Source organism: Schistocerca piceifrons, chromosome 9, assembly GCF_021461385.2.
Source record: "Schistocerca piceifrons isolate TAMUIC-IGC-003096 chromosome 9, iqSchPice1.1, whole genome shotgun sequence".
NCBI classification, from domain to species: Eukaryota; Metazoa; Arthropoda; class Insecta; order Orthoptera; family Acrididae; genus Schistocerca; species Schistocerca piceifrons.
Genome location: NC_060146.1, coordinates 207210154 through 207224414, shown reverse-complemented (window position 1 = coordinate 207224414; position 14261 = coordinate 207210154). Strand labels below are relative to the sequence as shown.

The 14261-nt window shown below is 47.1% G+C and overlaps 1 protein-coding gene across 1 annotated transcript in view; it reads left to right on the top strand.

Annotated features, from left to right (window-relative positions):
- The first annotated feature begins 5835 nt into the window (after window positions 1–5835).
- Window positions 5836–14261, top strand: part of LOC124717096 (peroxidase-like) — a 198619-nt gene continuing 190193 nt past the window's right edge. Inside the window, exon 1 of the mRNA XM_047243801.1 lies at window positions 5836–5889. The gene's annotated coding sequence lies outside the window, so the exon portion shown is untranslated. The remainder of the gene's footprint in view (window positions 5890–14261) is intronic.

Here is a 14261-nt window from a genome sequence, read left to right as displayed (position 1 = left end):
CAGCAAAGGGCCTATAACACTATCTTGGGAACGTCAGAAATCACTTCTGTTTCACTCGATGACCCTCCGTCAGTTACTATGAACTGTGACCTCTCTGACAGGAAATCACGAATCCTGTCACATAACTGAGACGATATTCCATAAGCACGCAATTTCACTACAAACCGCTTTTGTGGTACAGTCTCTAAAGCCTTCCGGAAATCTAGAAATACGGAATCAATTTGAAATCCCTTATCAATAGCACGCAACACTCCGTGAGGGTAAAGAACTACACTCCTGGAAATGGAAAAAAGAACACATTGACACCGGTGTGTCAGACCCACCATACTTGCTCCGGACACTGCGAGAGGGCTGTACAAGCAATGATCACACGCTCGACACAGCGGACACACCAGGAACCGCGGTGTTGGCCGTCGAATGGCGCTGGCTGCGCAGCATTTGTGCACCGCCGCCGTCAGTGTCAGCCAGTTTGCCGTGGCATACGGAGCTCCATCGCAGTCTTTAACACTGGTAGCATGCCGCGACAGCGTGGACGTGAACCGTATGTGCAGTTGACGGACTTTGAGCGAGGGCGTATAGTGGGCATGCGGGAGGCCGGGTGGACGTACCGCCGAATTGCTCAACACGTGGGGCGTGAGGTCTCCACAGTACATGGATGTTGTCGCCAGTGGTCGGCGGAAGGTGCACGTGCCCGTCGACCTGGGACCGGACCGCAGCGACGCACGGATGCACGCCAAGACCGTAGGATCCTACGCAGTGCCGTAGGGGACCGCACCGCCACTTCCCAGCAAATCAGGGACACTGTTGCTCCTGGGGTATCGGCGAGGACCATTCGCAACCGTCTCCATGAAGCTGGGCTACAGTCCCGCACACCGTTAGGCCGTCTTCCGCTCACGCCCCAACATCGTGCAGCCTGCATCCAGTGGTGTCGCGACAGGCGTGAATGGAGGGACGAATGGAGACGTGTCGTCTTCAGCGATGAGAGTCGCTTCTGCCTTGGTGCCAATGATGGTCGTATGCGTGTTTGGCGCCGTGCAGGTGAGCGCCACAATCAGGACTGCATACGACTGAGGCACACAGGGCCTACACCCGGCATCATGGTGTGGGGAGCGATCTCCTACACTGGCCGTACACCACTGGTGATCGTCGAGGGGACACTGAATAGTGCACGGTACATCCAAACCGTCATCGAACCCATCGTTCTACCATTCCTAGACCGGCAAGGGAACTTGCTGTTCCAACAGGACAATGCACGTCCGCATGTATCCCGTGCCACCCAACGTGCTCTAGAAGGTGTAAGTCAACTACCCTGGCCAGCAAGATCTCCGGATCTGTCTCCCATTGAGCATGTTTGGGACTGGATGAAGCGTCGTCTCACGCGGTCTGCACGTCCAGCACGAACGCTGGTCCAACTGAGGCGCCAGGTGGAAATGGCATGGCAAGGCGTTCCACAGGACTACATCCAGCATCTCTACGATCGTCTCCATGGGAGAATAGCAGCCTGCATTGCTGCGAAAGGTGGATATACACTGTACTAGTGCCGACATTGTGCATGCTCTGTTGCCTGTGTCTATTTGCCTGTGGTTCTGTCAGTGTGATCATGTGATGTATCTGACCCCAGGAATGTGTCAATAAAGTTTCCCCTTCCTGGGACAATGAATTCACGGTGTTCTTATTTCAATTTCCAGGAGTGTATTTGTGTTTCACAAGAACGATGTTTTCTAAATCCTTGTTGACTCTGTGTCAATAGACCATTTTCTTCGAGGTAATTCCGAATGTCCTAACATAGTACATGTTCCAAAATCCTGCTGCATATCGACGTTAATGTTATGGTCCTGTAATTTAGTGGATTACTCATACTGCCTTTCTTGAATATTGGTGTGACCTGTGCAACTTTCCACTGTTTAGATATGGATCTTTCGCCGAGCCAACGGTTGTATATGATTGTTAAGTACGGTGGTATACAGTCTGGACCGGAAGTCTTGCTTTTGTTGAGTGAGTTGATTCACTACTCCGAGGATATCCACTTCTACGTTACACATGTTGGCAGCTGTTCTCGGTTCGAAATCTGAGATATCTACGTCGTCGTTTTTGGTGAATGAATTTCGGAAGGCTGTGTTTAGTAACTGTGCTTTTGCAGCACTGTCATCGATAGTATTACCATTGGTATGGCGGAGAGAAGACACTGATTGTGTCTTGGCGCTAGTATACTTCACATACGACCAGAATCTCTTTGGATTTGTGCCATACTTCGAGAGAAAGTTTCGTTGTGGAAACTATTATAAACATCTCGCATTCAAGTCCGCGCTAAATTTCAAGCTTCTGTAAGAGATAGCGAATCTTGGAGATTTGGCGTCCGTTTGAATTTCGCATGTTTTTTTCGTTGTTTCTGCACGAGTGTTGTGACCCGTTTTGTGTCCAAGAAGGATCTGCTCCGTCGTTTGTTAGTTTATCTGGTATAAATCTCACAACTGCTGTCGATACTATTTCTTTGAATTCAAGCTACATCTGGTCTACATTTACACCGCTAATTTGGAAGGAGTGGAGATTGTCCCTCAGGAAAGCGACAAGTGAATTTTTATCTCCTTTTTTGAATAAGTATATTTTTCGTTTATTTTTGGAGGATTTGGGAGCTATGTCTTTTAACCTGTTGTCAAGATCTGTGCATCTTTTTCTCCTTTTTTTGAAGAAGCAGGCCAGTGGAATCTTTTTGAATTTCAAATATAGCATCTACTGCTGCCTTCTTCAGAATTTTTCCATCGAACAGTATACGTTCGGAGCCGGCCTTGGAGACCTCCAAAGGAGACGAGCAACTGGCAGAAGTAAAGCTTTGAGGACTGGGCGTGAGTCGTGCTTGGGTAGCTCAGATGATAGAGCACTTGCCCGCGAGAGGCAAAGGTCCTGAGTTCGAGTCTCGGTCCGGCACACAGTTTTAATCTTCCAGGAAGTTTCATATCAGCGCACACTCCGCTGCAGGGTGAAAATCTCATTCTGGAAATTACACATTGCTTCAAATTTGTCCGTATACGTATCCAATGTAGGGCATACTGGACTAATGCACGGGGCAAACGCCCTAAAAATCGAAATATTCGATGAAATGCGCCGATTCTGTGAAAACAGAGACGCCAGCGGCGATGCGTTCATCTACGAAAAGGGCTTTGAGGAAGAAAATGAGGGCTTATCTGGTCAAAGTAGCAGAAAGCGGCGATCCAGTAGCCGGGGCGATAGTTATTATGGACCAGACATCAACGATACCCCTTAAGATTCAAGCCTTGACCCTTTCCTTTACATGATAAATAATTGTCAAACTTTAAACGCGTTTGTCTCAAAACCATGTTTTTCGGCATGCTTCTCGTCGCCCATGCTACAATTTTCATCCGATTTTAATGTTTTTTGGTTTCCCTTCAAGAAAGAAAGATGAATTACCTTCAATACATCGTAGCCGATTTTTTTATTTTGATATTTAATATTTTTATCGGTCCAAAAACAAAGGTCTAAAAATTTCAATTTTTGTCAAATTTCGTCAAAAAATTATTTTTTGCAAATCGCTACGATGAACTAAAATTACACGGAAGACCTAAAGAAACTGGTGTAGGTATGCGTATTCAGATGCAGAGATACATAAACGGACAGAATACGGCGCTGCGGTCGGCAACATATAGACAAGGGTCTGGCGCAGTTGTTAGATCGGTTACTACGGCTACAATAGCACGTAATCAAGATTTAAGTGAGTTTGAACATGGTGTTACAGTCGGCGCATGAGCGATGGAACACAGCATCTCCGAGATAGCGATGAAGTGGGGATTTTCCCTTAACGACCGTTTCACGAGTGTACCGCGTATGTCAGGAATCCGGTAAAACATCAAATCTCCGACATCCCTACGGCCGGAAAAAGATCCTGCAAGAACGAGACCAACGACGACTGAAGAGAACTGTTTAACGTGACAGAAGTGCAACCCTTCCGCAAACTGCTACAGATTTCAGTGTTGGGCCATCAAGTGTCACCGTGCGAACCGTTCAACGAAACGTCATCGATAGGGGCTTTCGGAGCCGAAGACCCACTCGCGTACCCCTTGATGACTGCACAACACAAAGCTTTACGCCTCGCCTGGGCCAATCTACACCGACATTGGACTGTTGATAGCTGGAAACATGTTGCCTCGTCGGACGAGTCTCGTTTCAAATGGTACCGAGCGGATGGACATGTACGGATATGGAGACAGCCTCATGAATCCATAGACCTTGTATGTCAGCAGGGGACTGTTCAAGCTGGTGGGGGCTCTGTAATGGTGTGACGCGTGTGTAGTTGGCGTGATACAGGACCCTTGATACGTCCAGATACGACTGTGACAGGTGCCACTTACGTGACCATCTTGTCTGATCACCTGCATCCAGTTGTGTCCACTGCGTATTCCGACAGACTTGGGAAATTCCAGGAGGACAATGCGACAACCCACACTTCCAGAACTGCTACAAAGTGGCTCCAGGAACACTCTTCTTAGTTTAAACACTTCCGCTGGCCACCAAGCTCCCCAGACGGGAACATTATTGAGTATATCTGGGATGCCTTGCAACGTGCTGTTCAGAAGAGATCTCCGCCCCCTGGTACTCTTCCGGATTTATGGACAGCCCTGCAGGATCCATGGTGTCAATGTCCTGCAGCACTACTTGAGACACTAGTCGAGTTCGCGCCACGTCGTGTTGCGGCACTTCTGTATGCTGGCGTGGGCCGTACACGATATTAAGCAGGTGTACCAATTTCTTTGGCTCTTCAGTGTGTATCTGTAAGGATCAGGGTAACATGTTAATTTCATGTTTCGTAAAACCACAACCGGAGTTACAGCAGCTACCGTTGATCTATCTCGTTTGAGAGCTACCTCGGGAAAATCTCAAAATGGTTCAAATGGCTCTGAGTACTATGGGACTTAAGATCTACGGTCATCAGCCCCCTAGAACTTAGGACTACTTAAACCTAACTAACCTAAGAACATCACACACATCTATGCCCGAGGCAGGATTCGAACCTGCGACCGTAGCGGTCACGCGGTTTGAGACTGTAGCGCCTAGAACCGCACGGCCACTCCAGCCGGCTGGAAAAATCTCATTACACAGTCAAGATATTAATATTTTTCATTAAAAATTACCAGTAATAACATCAAAGTATGCTTCGTTCATTTCAGCAAATTGCATTTCTCTACTAAATTCCGGTACGGATATAAAAAATCCTGGATTTGAGCAATATTTTCGGCCTTCAGCTTGTCGTGCGGCCTTTACCGGTCAGTTTCTCCCATCAGTACTGGACACATACGCCACGTGGGTAACACCCTGCTCTTTTTATTTACTGGAACGATATGCGCACTCCGTCACGCCGAATGAATTTTCGACTGGACGTGAAATGGACAAGTGCCTGCCCTCCGCTAGAACCTGTCTCTGAGACAAACGTGGAGGAAGTGACGTTATCGCCGCAGTCGATACTCGGACCGGTCGCCCTCTTTTCCGGGACGTCTTAAATCAAGCGCACAATAGGTACCGCTGCCTACACTGTGAATACCCATCCGACGGCAGTAACTTTTTGTCCCGCCACGGGCGTTTTGTCTCACTTTTTTTCTGCCGCTAATTCGTTTGCCTTCCTGCGCAGTCCTTGCTGATTAGCCAGGGGCGTTCCCGCCGGCAGTTTCCCGCGTTGCGGGGTCCACCGGTGCCCCGTGGCGGTGGGTGGGGGCGGCCGACAGGTGTGACCACCTCGCCAATCGCGAGCAGTTTTCCGAGTCCAGGAGTCTGACCCCCCTGATTAGATAGGCCTCGACATAGCGCTGATGTTTTAAAAACGGAGGCGCACGACATTCCCACTGTCGTAGTGACTGAGCGTTGGCTGGCTGAGCATCACAGGTAAGCCAGGCGCTGTTATCTCACTTTCGTTAGAATAATTATTACATGTAAAATTTTTTTGGAAGAAACATGGTAAAATGTTTTGTGAAATGGTTTATCTAAAAGCAATAAACAAACTAGATTTGAAAAACCATTTGAGGAATGTTGGAATGATGCTCGAAGTCGTATACGGTAAACGAGACGCATCAAATGTTTCTCTTATCTACACTGAAGACCCAAACAAACTGGTACACCTACGCAATATCGCGTAGGGACCCCACGAGCACGCAGAAGTTCCGCAACATGACGCCGCATCGACTCGATTAATGTCCGAAGTAGAGCTCGAGCGAATTGACACCATAAAACTTGCAGGGCTGTCCATAAATCCGTAAGAGTACAATGGGGTATAGATCTCTTCTGAACAGCACGCTGGAAGGTATTCCAGACATGCTCATTGTTCATGTCTGGGGTGTTTGGTGGCCAGCGGAAGTGTTTAAACACAGAACGGTGTTCCTTGTGCCGCTCTGTAGCAATTCTGGACGTGTGGGGTGTCACATTGTCGTACTGGAATTGCCCAAGTCCGTTGGAATACACAATGGACACGAATGAATGCTGGAATTCAAACAGGATGCTTACGTACTTCTCACCTGTCAGAGTAGTATCACTGCAACTGCACGCGCCCCACTCCATCACAGAGCCTCCACCAGCTTCAACAGTCCCCTGGTGACGTGCAGTGTTCAGGGATTCATGAGGTTGTCTCCATACCCGTACACGTCCATCCGCTCGACACAATTTGGAACCGTACTCGTGCGACTAGACAACATGTTCCCAGTCATCAACAGTCCAATGTTGGTGTTGACAGGCCCAGGCGAGGTCTGAGGCTTTGTGTCACGCAGTCATCAAGAGTACACGAGTGCGTCTTGGTCTCCGAAAGACCATATAGATGATGTCTGGTTGAACGATTCGCACGATGACACTTGTTGAGAGCCCAGCATTGAAGATTGCAGCAATTTGCGGAAGGTCTGCGCTTCTATCACGTTGAACCATTCTCTTCCGTCGTCGTTGGTCCGCTCTAGCACGATCTTTTTTCCGTTTCCAGCGACGTCGGAGATTTGATGTTTTACCGGATTCCTGATATTCACGGTACACTCGTCAAATGGTCGGACGGGAAAATCTTTCTACCTCAGAGATGCTGCGGCCCATCGCTCGTGCGCTGCGTGTGACACCACGTTCAAACTCACTTAAATCTCAATAACCTGCCATTGCAGCAGCAGTAACTGATCTAACAACTGCTCCAAACACTTTTCGTCTCAAATATGCGTTGCCGACCGCAGCGCCGTATTCTGTCCGTTTACACATCTCTGTATTTGAGTACGCGTGCCTGTACCAGTTTCTTTGGCGCTTCAGTGTATTTTGTTTATTACTTCTAGACGAAACATTTCATAAAACTTCCGACCGCCTTTTTTTAGTTTTGTAATTTCAAGTTTTGTTCAGAAAGCACGAAAAAAATAAAAATATAGTATAAGACCAAAAATCTACAAATGAATTATCCGAACAGGGCAAAAAATAAGAGCATTTGATATACGAAGTCTATTCAAAAAAGTTCCAGAACATTCATAATGGTTTATTGGAGCGAAATGCGGTTTGCATCCCTGCACATGCTCAAATGGTTCAAATGGCTCTGAGCACTTAACTTCGAAGGTCATCAGTCCCATAGAACTGAGAACTACTTAAACCTAACTAACCTAAGGACATCACACACATCCATGCCCGAGGCAGGATTCGAACCTGCGACGGTAGCGGTCACTCCGTCCCAGACTGTAGCGCCTAGAACCACTCGGCCTCCCACGCCGGCTGCACATGCTCGTGTTTAAAGTGTAACTAGCGGAAGTTTCATTGTTGTATGTCTGTTAGTTATTGTCCAGTTCTGTATTCTGAAGAACGTTGTGTCTCAAAGAATTTCGAGATGGCAGAGGCAGAGAAGCAACGCGTCTGCATTAAAGTTTGCGTGAAGCTCTAGAAAGCCTTTATACAGGGTGAAAAGTATTTAAACCGACAAACTCTGGGAGGTTGTAGGGGACATGAAAACAAATATTATTCCCTATTTTTTCCTATGAGGAGTATTTAAACCAGTAGAGGAAGATTTCTCTGGCGGCATATCAATTAAACCAACAAACACTTTCCACTTTCTTTATGACCAAGAGATAACACATTAACACAACCCAGTTTCAATTACAGTAGATTTTCAAAAATGCCTCTATTGACACGTAAACAAAGGTTACGCCGCCGGATCATGTTGTGTCTGACACGGGCAAAAAGCCCAGGAGTATCTTGACCGAGCGGTCTAGGGCACTACAGTCATGGACTGTGCAGCTGGTCCGGCGGAGGTTCGAGTCCTCCCTCGGGCATGTGTGTGTGTATTCGTCCTTGGGATAATTTAGTTTAAGTAGTGTGTAAACTGAGGGACTGATGACCTTAGCAGTTAAGTCCCATAAGATTTCACACACATTTGAAGAAGTATCCTGAATTGTTCCTGCTGCTGCTACTATTCGGGAAACCAGATCCTCTTCTGATGCAACAGGAGAGGCAGAAACAAGGTTGCGCATCTCTCCCCACACAAAAAAGTCCAGAGGGCACATATCTGGGGATCGAGCAGGCCATGGTACAGGACCACCTCTGCCAATCCACGTTTCTGGGAACCGTCGGTCCAGGAATCGACGCACACGACGGCTGAAATGTGCCGGCGCCCCGTCACGTTGAAACCACATGCGTTGTCTTGTAGGGAGCGGGACGTCTTCCAGCAATTATGGCAATGCTCTGGCGAGAAAATGGTAATAGTGCCTGCCATTTAATGGCCTAGGTAGCAGATACGGCCCAATTAAACAGCTCGCAACAACACCGACCCACACATTAACGAAGAACCGCACTTGATGAGCGCTAGTAACATGCGAATTGTACATGTTGAAGACTCCATCACGCCCGAACGTTGCTTCATCGGTAAACAACACAGAGGATGGAAATGTAGGTTGCATTTCATACTGTTCTAGGTACAACTGCGAAATCTGTGATCTGGGTGGATAATCAACTGGTTCAAGGTTGTGGACACGCTGTATGTGAAATGGAGGTAAAAATTGCTCTCGAAGGACTGTTCTTACATTCGTCTGACTTGTCCCCATGTTACGGGCAATTGCACGAGTGCTGATTGAAGGATCCCGCTCCACATGCTGCAAGACAGCTTCCTCAAATTGCAGCGTTCTTACCATGCGACGGCGTCCCTGCCCAGGTAATCCGCAAAATGACCCGGTATCACGCAGACGTTGGTACACAGCAGAAGAACTGCGTGAAAATGGCAGTTCTAGTATAATATATTTGTCCAATGAATACCCGTTTATCATCTGCATTTCTTCTTGGTATAGCAATTTTAATGGTCAGCAGTGTATTATTGTTTAATGTTCATTCAGGACCGAGTACCGCTATATCGGTTTCAAAGCGCTATTTGCTGCAGAGGACAGAGATGTTGCCGACATCTGGATGAGTAAAAGTGGCGACATTCCCTTCTTCGCGGTTTTCCGCGACTTTCACACGTGTATCCTGTGTGCTCCGTCCTACCAGCTGCTGCATTGCGTCACTCATTCCAGTTCCGTTTCGTAGTAACAGAAGGCGCTTAGCAGTTACCGAATGCTCCCACGAAGCGGAATGAAGGCTCTTCTAGGGCACTCAATCCTTTAGAATTTTCGGTTCGTGCTCTAACACCTGCCTGCGTATCATAATCCACACATATAAATTTCGGTAGAAATCAGTAAACCCGTTGAGCGTTTAAAGAATCAAACATTCACGTATAAAACAGCGTCAAACACCGATATGCAACATGTTTTATGCTCCGGTATTACGATTTTTTTTTTGGAGAAGGAAAATCTCCCCTACAAAAAAGCAACACCCATTGCGCAAGCGGAGATCTTGCGAAACTCAGCTCACTCTGTCCCCCACGAGACCCACGGCGCCGCAGACGTCGGCGCTAAAGTTGATGCCGTGTTGCTGCAGCTTTAGCAGAAGCGCATGACTCTGTTCCTAGAGCAAAAGTGTCGGTGGGTTTGAAAGATACAGATATGCACGACCAGAACACAGTTCGCACGGAAGGATTTAACTGTTCACTTCTACTGCACGGTGTTGGAGAATGGAACAGTAGATAAACAGTACGAAAATGGTTCGATGAGCCCTCTGTCAGGCAATTAAGCGTGAATTGCAAAGTAGTCATGTAGGTGTGCAGGGTGATTACAACTAAAGTTAAGCTTTCGGTAGAAATAACACCACTGGTCAGAATGGCGTCAAATTGCAACGGAATATTGTCGGAGAAGGGGGAAGACGTATGGCAGAAGAAAAATGTAGCAATAGATGGCGCTGCATGCATGATAGTTTAATAGTGGTCGACTATAAATGACAAATGAATCATACAACAATGCCTAAGGTGTACGTTTGACAATAAACAAACTGTACTACTCAGTGATCAAACGGCTCTGAGCACTATGGGACTTAACATCTGTGGTCATCAGTCCACTAGAACTTAGAACTACTTAAACCCAACTAACTTAAGGACATCACACACATCCATGCCCGAGGCAGGATTCGAACCTGCGACCGTAGCGGTCACGCGGTTCCAGACTGAAGCGCCTAGAACCGCACGGCCACACCGGCCGGCACTACTCACGAGGGAACCTCCCCACCGCACCCCCCTCAGATTTAGTTATAAGTAGGCACATAGGATAGGCCTTGAAAAACTGAACGTAGATCAACCGAGAAAACAGGAAGAAGTTGTCTGGAACTATGAAAAAATAAGCAATATATACAAACTGAGTAGTCCATGTGCAAGATAGGCAACATCAAGGACAGTGTGAGATCAGGAGCGCTGTGGTCCCGCGGTTTGCGTGAGCAGCTGCGGAACGAGAGGTCCTTGGTTCAAGTCTTCCCATGAGTAAAAAGTTTCCTTTTTTTATTTTCGCAAAGTTATGATCTGTCCGTACGTTCATTGATGTCTCTGTTCACTGTAATAAGTTTAGTGTCTGTGTTTTGCGACCGCACCGCAAAACCGTGCGATTAGTAGACGAAATGACGAACCTCTCCAATGGGAACCGAAATCATTTGATCCCAGGATCATAGGTCAACCGATTCCCCCACAGGAAACCACGTCTGATGTATTCGATACGACACTGCTGATGGCATGTGCGTCACATGACAGGAATATGTTGTCGACCCACCTAACTTGTACACTTGGCAAATGGGTAAAAAGGTTCTTCTACCTTGCCCGATTTAGGTTTTCTTGTGGATGTGATAATCACTCCCAAAAAAGTGATGAAAACATAAGAGTTTGTGACATAGACTGCAACAAATGAATGCAACAGTTTCACAGTCGCACAGTTTTCCCTGTGCTCTGTCAAAACATGTTTTTAACGTTTTCAAATTTTTCCGTGTGTAGACTGTCAAATCCTACGTATGTCCAAGCAAATCTGAACATGTCCTGGAATTTTGGAGAGCGAAGTTTTTGTGTCAGTGCCTGAACTTTGATAATTGTCTGAAAATAAAAAGATTAAACTTTTCACTCGAGGGAAGACTTGAACCAAGGACCTCTCGTTCCGCAGCTCCTCACGCTAACCACGGGACCACGGCGTTCTTGAGCTTACTTTATCCTTCATGTTGCTTATCTTCCATATGGACTACTCAGTTTGTATATTTTGCTTATTTTTTTCATAGTTCCACACAACTTCTTCCTGCTTTCTCGATTGATCTGTGATCAGTTTTTCGAGGCCTATCCACTGTGCCAGCTTATAACTAAATCTGAGGGGGGTGCGATGGGGAGGTTCCCTTGTCAGTGTGCATCGGTGTCCAGGTGTGATACTGTTAGTTGCGTAAGCCCATTGACGACGGAAAGGTCATATCAAATCGGATGGGAAAATCGGTTTTTAAAATTGTGCCGAGGCCAAAAACAGCATTAAAAGTATCAATCACATTGGTTTTTAATTGTCCTGCGGCCATAAACCGCATGAAAAGCATCAATAAAAAGCAAATTGGATTATTAATTTCCGTGTGACTGGCGCAAAACATGTTCAATATGCTGTTCTCCGTTTTCTGCAAAAAGTTGAAATCGAGAAACAGCACGTTCCACAACTGATCGAAGTGTCTCTGGGGTCACGTTCACAATGAGTTGTGCAACGCGTGCCTTCCATGCAGCTAATTTTGCAGTCGGAACACTGAACACTGAACAGGACAGGAAGCATCTGTCTCTCCGAAAAAATATGACCCTGTGATAAATGATGCCGTAAACCCACACCACATAGTGACCTTTTCAGGATGAAGTGGTACTGGTTGATTTGCGTGAGGATTTTCCGTTGCGCATACTCGTCAATTCTGTGTATTGAGATATCCTGTCAGATGGAAGTGGGCTTCGTCTCTCCACAACATCTTCCACAGCCAACCGATGTCCACTTCCATGCAAACAAGAAATTCTAAAGCAAAGGTCTCTCTTGCTGGCAGGTCAACAGGGAGCAACTCGTGCGCATGCGTAATTTTGAGTGGATAGCAAAGAAGGATGCTCGGTAGAATTTTACGCACCGTGATCACAGATATGTCCAATGTCCGGAGAATTCTCCGTGTACTCAACGTTTGCACACCAACAGTCGTCTCCTCCCGCACTTCTGTGGCCACTGCTTCCACTGACGTCGAATCAATTCGTTTCCTCCCTCTACCAGATTGCATATCAAAAGAAACCGTCTTTTCGAATTTCCGAATCATTTTCTCCAGACACACGGCAGTCATCGGACCAAAGCCTTTTTTCCAACGCTTCAGTGTCCGGAACTCCTGCAGAGCAACAGGGCACAGAGATCATTCTTGAAATACAGCTTTACAAGCAGAGCGCGATCCTGCATTGAGACAGTCATGGCGAACGTCGCAGACGCGAAAGGAGGAAAAGCCGTGTACCCGGCGTTTTTATACCAACTTCAATGGGTCGTGCGCATGACAGGTGTTTTCATTTACGTATTATGACACATACAGTGCCATCTATTGATCAGTTTTCACACTTTTTTTTCTTCTAACATACGTTTTACCCCTTCTCCGATGATATTCCTTTGCAATCTGACGTCGTTCTGACCGGTAGTGTTATTTCTACAGCGTTTCGAAAGTTTACCTTTTAATTACACTACTAGCCATTAAAATTGCTACACAAGAACAAATAAACGGGTATTCATTGGACAAATTAGAACTGACATGTGATTATATTTTCACGCAATGTGGGTGCGTAGATCCTGAGAAATCAGCACCCAAAACAACCACCTCTGGCCGTAATAACGGCCTTGATACGCCTGAGCATTGAGTCAAACAGAGCTTGGATGGTGCGTACAAGTACAGCTGCCCATGCAGCTTCAACACGATACCACAGTTCATCAAGAGTAGTGACTGGCGTATTGTGACGAGCCAGTTGCTCGGCCACCATTGACCAGACGTTTTCAATTGGTGTGAGATCTGGAGAATGCGCTGGCCAGGGCAGCAGTCGAACATTTTCTGTATCCAGAAAGGCCCGTACAGGACATGCAACATGCGGTCGTGAATTATCCCGCTGAAATGGAGGGTTTCGCAAGGATCGAATGAAGGGTAGACCCACGGGTCGTAACGTTCACTGTTCAAAGTGCCGTCAATGCGAACAAGAGGTGGCCGAGACGCGTAATCAATGGCTCTTGATACCATCAAGCAGGGTGATACGCCAGTATGGCGATAACGAATACACGCTTCCAATGTGCGTTCACCGCGATGTCGCCAAACACGGATGCGACCATCATGATGCTGTAAACACAACCTGGATTCATCCGAAAAAATGACGTTTTGCCGTTCGTGCACCCAGGTCCGTCGTCGAGTACACCATCGCAGGCACTCCTGTCTGTGATGCAGCGTCAAGGGTAACCGCAACCACGGTCTCCGAGCTGATAGCCCAAGCTGCTGCAAACGTCGTCGAACTGTTCGTGCAGATGGTTGTCGTGTTGCAAACGTCCCCATCTGTTGACTCAGTGATCGAGACATGGCTGCACGATCCGTTAAAGCCATGCGGATGTCTGTCATCTCGACTGCTAGTGATACGAGGCCGTTGGGATCCAGCACGGCGTTCCGTATTACCCTTCTGAACCCACCGATTCCATACTCTGTTAACAGTCATCGAATCTCGACCAACGCGAGCTGCAATGTCGCCATACGATAAACCGCAATCGCGATAGGCTACAATACGACCTTTATCACAATGGGAAACGTGATGGTACGCATTTCTCCTCCTTACACGAGGCATCACAACAACGTTTCACCAGGCAACGCCGGTCAACTGCTGTTTGTGTATGAGAAATCGGTTGGAAACTTTC